The 5,735-nt window shown below is 35.7% G+C and overlaps 1 protein-coding gene and 1 long non-coding RNA gene across 3 annotated transcripts in view; one reads left to right on the forward strand and one right to left on the reverse strand.

Moving 5' to 3' along the window:
* LOC107656000 (receptor-type tyrosine-protein phosphatase delta-like) overlaps positions 1-5,735 on the forward strand; it is an 84,527-nt gene that overhangs the window by 23,011 nt on the left and 55,781 nt on the right. The gene's annotated exons all lie outside the window — the stretch shown is intronic.
* On the reverse strand, positions 1,107-4,256 carry LOC107656303 (uncharacterized). The gene is made up of 3 exons (XR_001630552.1): positions 4,193-4,256; positions 1,899-2,113; positions 1,107-1,140 (listed from the first exon to the last, which is right to left on the reverse strand). It is a non-coding gene; the product is annotated as an uncharacterized LOC107656303 (long non-coding RNA).

The following is a 5,735-nucleotide window of genomic DNA, read 5'->3' on the forward strand; positions in this document are numbered from 1 at the left end:
TTTTTTTTTTTTTTTTTTTTTAAATATACACACACACAGATAGATAGATTTAAGCTTAAATAATCTATTATATATCTATTAATCTTTATAAGCTTAAGTAATCAACTAAATGAGGGGATGATGAGACACACTTGGAATCAATGAAACCCAATGGGAACAGGAAAAAACAAATATGGGCATGTCACACACAAGGGGAAAACTAGGTCAATGAGAGCACATACGGAGCAAAACACACAGACAGTCCATATTCCTGACACTGGGATGGCCTGAGGATCAGTAAATTAACAGCAAATTTAAATTTTTAGGTGAACTATCCCTTTAAAGCTCCAGTTGACAAACATTACATTTGTAATACAACTGCAACATTCAGTTTAAACTTTGTTTAATTAACTAAAAAAACTAAACTAAATGTTAGCAAACATTTACAAATATTACTACTGTTCACAATTACATCTTTAAAATGAGGCAGAAGTAAAAAAAAAAATGTTACAGTATATAAAATCAAGTGACAAGTCATCTTTATTTATATAGCACTTTATATAATACTGATGGTGTCAAAGCAACTTTACACATCAAACGGGAAAATAGTTTGTCAATAATGCAAGAGGACAATAAGTCATTTTTCCAAATAAATTCAGTTCATTGATGATTCAGTGAAGTCATCATCCAGTTTAGCTCTCATTGTTCAGTTCAGTTAAGCATTGCAAATAGTGCAATCAGTCAAGCATCCCCAAATAAGCAAGTCAAAGGCAACAGAGGCAAGGACCCAAAACTCTATCGGTGACAGAAATGGAGAAAAAACCTTGGGAGAATCCAGGTTCAGTCAGGGGCCAGTTCTCCTCTGGCCAGACCAAACCAGCATGGCGTGGTTTAATTCCAGGCTGCAGCACAGGTTAGATCGAATAGATTGAGCAGAGGACTCGTCTGGTTCTTGTGGTCTTGTCCCAATGGCTGACGGGGTCTTCACAGGGGATCTGTCTCTGGAGCTCATCTAGCTGACATGACCTCCGCTGACATTCAGGGCTGTAGAGGTCATCTCTAGATGCTGATCCACCATCTGGACTGGATATGAACTGGATCCGGGTGACTGCAGTGATCATCTGATCTGGATACAGACTGGATCTGGGTGGCTACAGTGACCTCGGAATAGGGGTATGCCGGTATCAAATTTTCATGTTGCGATTAATTGCTAATGCTTTTATTACGGTATACGGTATTATCACGATATTGAAATTTCGTTTAAAAAAAGTGCTATCATAATACAGTATAACAGGTTTAATAACCTTTTTCTTAAAAATAACTGAACATTTAAATGCAATAAAGTAATACAGAAAAATTTATAAAGTTAAAAGTTTTACACAGATTAAAGTGCAAACGAACTATAAAGACCAATAGGTATCACTTTACAATAAGACCTCATTAGTTAACCTTAGTTAATGCATTAACATTCACAATGAGCAATAGCTACATTTGCTACAGAAGTTATTAATCTTTGTTTAAAAAATACAAGTCTTAGTTCATGTTAGCTCATTAAATAACACAGTTGCAACTTTCGATTTTAACGTGTTATTAAATATTGGAATACATAAGATTAATGAAAGTTCAGAAGAATTTTTCAGTTTATGTTAACTAATGTTAACTAATGAAGCCCTAATGTAAAGTGTGACCGAACAATAAAGAATCAAAACACTTTCAAACGCACGCGTCTTTCACACAGCATACAGCGGTGTTGTGCATTTTAACCAGTTGATGGGAAAAGTATTATTAAAATGCATTCAAAATTCGGAATAATTTGTAATATATAATAATTCATGGTATTTAGAAGTGCCCACGATAACAATATCGTGCATATTAATTACCGTGATATATCGCATTACCGAATACCGGCCCAAGTCTACCTCGGAATAAGAAAGAAAGACTAATATTAGAGTAGATGCCACTGAGAACAATAAAGGACATTATAATTGTAGTAAAAACTCAACATTTACACATATTACCTGGAATGAAAACAATAAAGTCTCAGTCTTGAAAGTACACACACACTATGTAGTTGCAGTGGAGGAGTCTGGTCACGTGCCAGTGTTTGGTGCCTTGGGAAATCTTTGGCCACACCCTGATGGAGAAAGAAAAGTACAATTTATCTCAAATTCTCATTGAATGCAGATTCATGTTTTTCGTCAGCAGAACAATTTACAGTAGCACTGCTGCTTTTGAGTAAACAGTAAAGTACCGCAATTTCCCATATACAGTAACTTACTGTAAATTACATAAGAATGACCATAATGCAGTGCATATTACAGTAATTAACTGTAAAAAATATTTATGGAATTTTACTGGCCTTTTTTGCCGTAAGTAACTGTAAAATAACAGCAAAGTCTAACAGTGTCTTTAACTCTGTCCTGTTAAATAAGGACAGATAACAAAGTACGTCCGTGACATGCAGAAATTATAAAATTTCATGTAGGAATTATTAAATGTAAATTTCAAATATTTGTATTTGTGTCAAATATTAAGTAATGTGACAAAAAGGACATTTAGCATATCCTTATTGAATGTGCTTCCACTTTAATGCTCAGATGCAGAGTAAACCACCTTTTCTGTATGTAACATGATTCATTAATTTAAATTAATTAATTTAATTAATGATTCATGTAAATCTAAAATACAGTGTAGAACTGTGTAACAGAGTAAAATGTAAGCACAGGCGCACTGTCTTGACATTTACTATGCTGCTTAAATTCGTTCTGAATAACAAACACACTAAATTTACTTCTGTGAATATGCATTATTTTAACTAGTTTATCTTAGATTATAGACCGACTGCAACCAATTTATCCACTACTGCAGCCTTCAACGAGTCCATCGGCAGAGCGCAATACATGGGAATGAGCTTCAACATGTTCCATTCTAACGCTGCTTTAATCGCCTCTGCATCATGTTATATTCACTGTTCCTGTATCTAGCTTACTGTTTGCGGTCACTGTTGATCTGGTCAGTGAGACTTTTCCTCGCTCGTTTGGCCTGGCCTGATGCAAAGAGTGGTTATGCGCCTGAATATACTTTCCCTAATAAATATTTTTTAATTCCTACTTTGCATATAGGTAAGAACTGACACTGTAGCCAGTGAACAAGATCAAAAGCCTTGTGCTCAAACAAAACACAACACACAAGTACATGAACCAAGGACAAAGAATTTCCCACCATGTGCTCACAACAAAAGACCAAACATGGAGTATGACCATCGGATCCTGACATTGAACCGAAACCAAACCAAACAAGAGTGTCAGGATCCAGACCCCATGCCCCGAAAACACACCACACCACATGGACAGGACAAGACCAACCAAAGTGGCGGGACCCTGACTGACAGTAACACTTTTTAAAAAAAATTATATATTTACATTTATAATTAATTTAATTAATAAACTATTGAATATATATTGATTTTAATATATAATATTAAAAATGTAAGTTATTTTACATTAAAAGTTACAACAGAAACGGCGTTTGGAATTCACCCCATTTGAAAAGAGTGACATTTCACCATGGCTGGTTGTTAATTTAACATCACGGGACAATAAATGCAAAAGTTTGCACACGCAAAAAACCCATTCAACAGAGCTATGTTAACTTCAAATAAGCACATTACTGTGGTTTTCATTACACGTTTAAAAGATTTCGATTAAAGCATCAACATACAGTACAGAGAAAGACCGCGTGAGCTCATATATTTTAATGTCACGGAAACACTAAAATATCATACAACGCAGCAAAATTAAACCTAAAATTCATTATTGTAACACAGCTTTTGACATTAAAGGATTAAACAAGCTGAAAGACCACGTTCCCTTCACTTAAACAGTTAATTTCCCTCAGACTTATAATTCATACAATGGTTATTCAATGTTTTTATATATATTGTACGTTTGTGTATAAATATATATGTTTTAAATAAAACGTTTACACCTTTTTAATATACACATTTTGATCAATTCAGTCTAAGTACAAATATTTATTCAGTGCCACTTACCGGACTCGTGAACTTGACATCCACTTAACTTAAATATCCACTTTTCTTCAGACATATAACTTACAAAACACTTCTAAATATCCAATCAAAAACACTGAATATGTTGTACGATTTTGTCGATAAATTTAGTCTAAAAAATAACATTTATTTAGTGGCACTTACCTGACGCGTGAACTTGACAAGATGGCGCTGCTGTCTCTCCCACGAAGTCACTCAGGTTCGTGCGTGTGTGGAATGATCTCAGTGTTGGCTGGATTTGTTTTTATTAGTTTAGTTGCCACTTAGCGATTGGCTCTTTCATTCAGAAGGCGGGGCTTCCTGCGTTTGAGCGGCCATATTGAGCGTTGCATTTTTCCCCATTCAAAACTATACGAGTGACACGTCTTGGGTATTCTATAGTCTTTGATGGGAAGTTGTCACATACTGTATATCAGTATATGTAAGGTTTTATTTTACAAAAATGTGTTTTTCTGTATTAGTGGTGTTTACATTGGTTTTAAACAGTACAAATTTGTCTTAAAGGGGTCATCGTCATCAGATGCTACATGCACTTTTACAAGTTGTTTGAACTGAAATGTTTGTTGGCAGTGTGTGTACACAACCACCCTATAATGATAAAAATCCACCCAGTGTTTTTTTTTTAATCTCGTTAAATAATTTCCCTTTTCTCATATCAAGCCATTAGGCTCGTTTGAGATGAGCAAAATCTGCACAGAACCAATCACTGCGAGATGAATGCCGGTTAGAAAAGTGTCTGAGTTACGTCCGACTTGCTCTGATGTCATGCTGACGTGTGCCAAAAAACTCTCACAATAGCGAGGCGGCTGTGTCGGATTCTCGCGACGGCGAGGCGTCTGTGTCGGATTGTGCAGTCGGGCGCAGTTCCTCTCCACCGACTGTGCTGACCAAAAGCATGATGGGAAACGACTGGCTGACAACACAGCTTAATGCTCATTGGTTCAGACAACCGTGATGTTGAGTTCTCTTCTAAAATTTTTTGTTTTTTATATCTGATTTCATGTGATTATGTATTTAAATTATGCATGAATATTCCCAAACACTTTGACAGTGCGATCTCTGTGTGAGATATGTGATTGTTGTCATATTTCTATAAAAATCTAAAATACATGTTTGTATAAAAGTAAAAATGGATGATAAATACGCCTTTTGTATGGAATTAAATAGCAAGTACTTTGAGTGTCTTGTTCATCATATTTATTTTCATATAAAGCAACAGAACTGAAATTATATCATGTTAATTAGCAACACAGCACACGAGTGAGAATAACGCGATATCTGCCTTTGATCTCATTGGTATTTGTTCCACTTTGAGAGGCCAGAACTGTCCGTCTCGACTGCGCTTATTTCACTCCTCCCCTCACTGCAGCCGCCTACTCTTGTCTACTATACTGAACAAAATTATAAACGCAACACTTTTGTTTTTGCCCCCATTTTTCATGAGCTGAACTCAAAGATCTAAGACTTCTTCTATGTACACAAAAGGCCTATTTCTCTCAAATATTGTTCACAAATCTGTCTAAATCTGTGTTAGTGAGCACTTCTCCTTTGCCGAGATAATCCATCCACCTCACAGGTGTGGCATATCAAGATGCTGATTAGACAGCATGATTATTGCACAGGTGTGCCTTAGGCTGGCCACAATAAAAGGCCACTCTAAAATGTGCAGTTTTATCACACAGCACAA

The sequence above is a fragment of the Sinocyclocheilus anshuiensis genome, unplaced genomic scaffold, assembly GCF_001515605.1.
Source record: "Sinocyclocheilus anshuiensis isolate Anshui unplaced genomic scaffold, SAMN03320099.WGS_v1.1 scaffold85, whole genome shotgun sequence".
In the NCBI taxonomy this organism is placed as follows: domain Eukaryota; kingdom Metazoa; phylum Chordata; class Actinopteri; order Cypriniformes; family Cyprinidae; genus Sinocyclocheilus; species Sinocyclocheilus anshuiensis.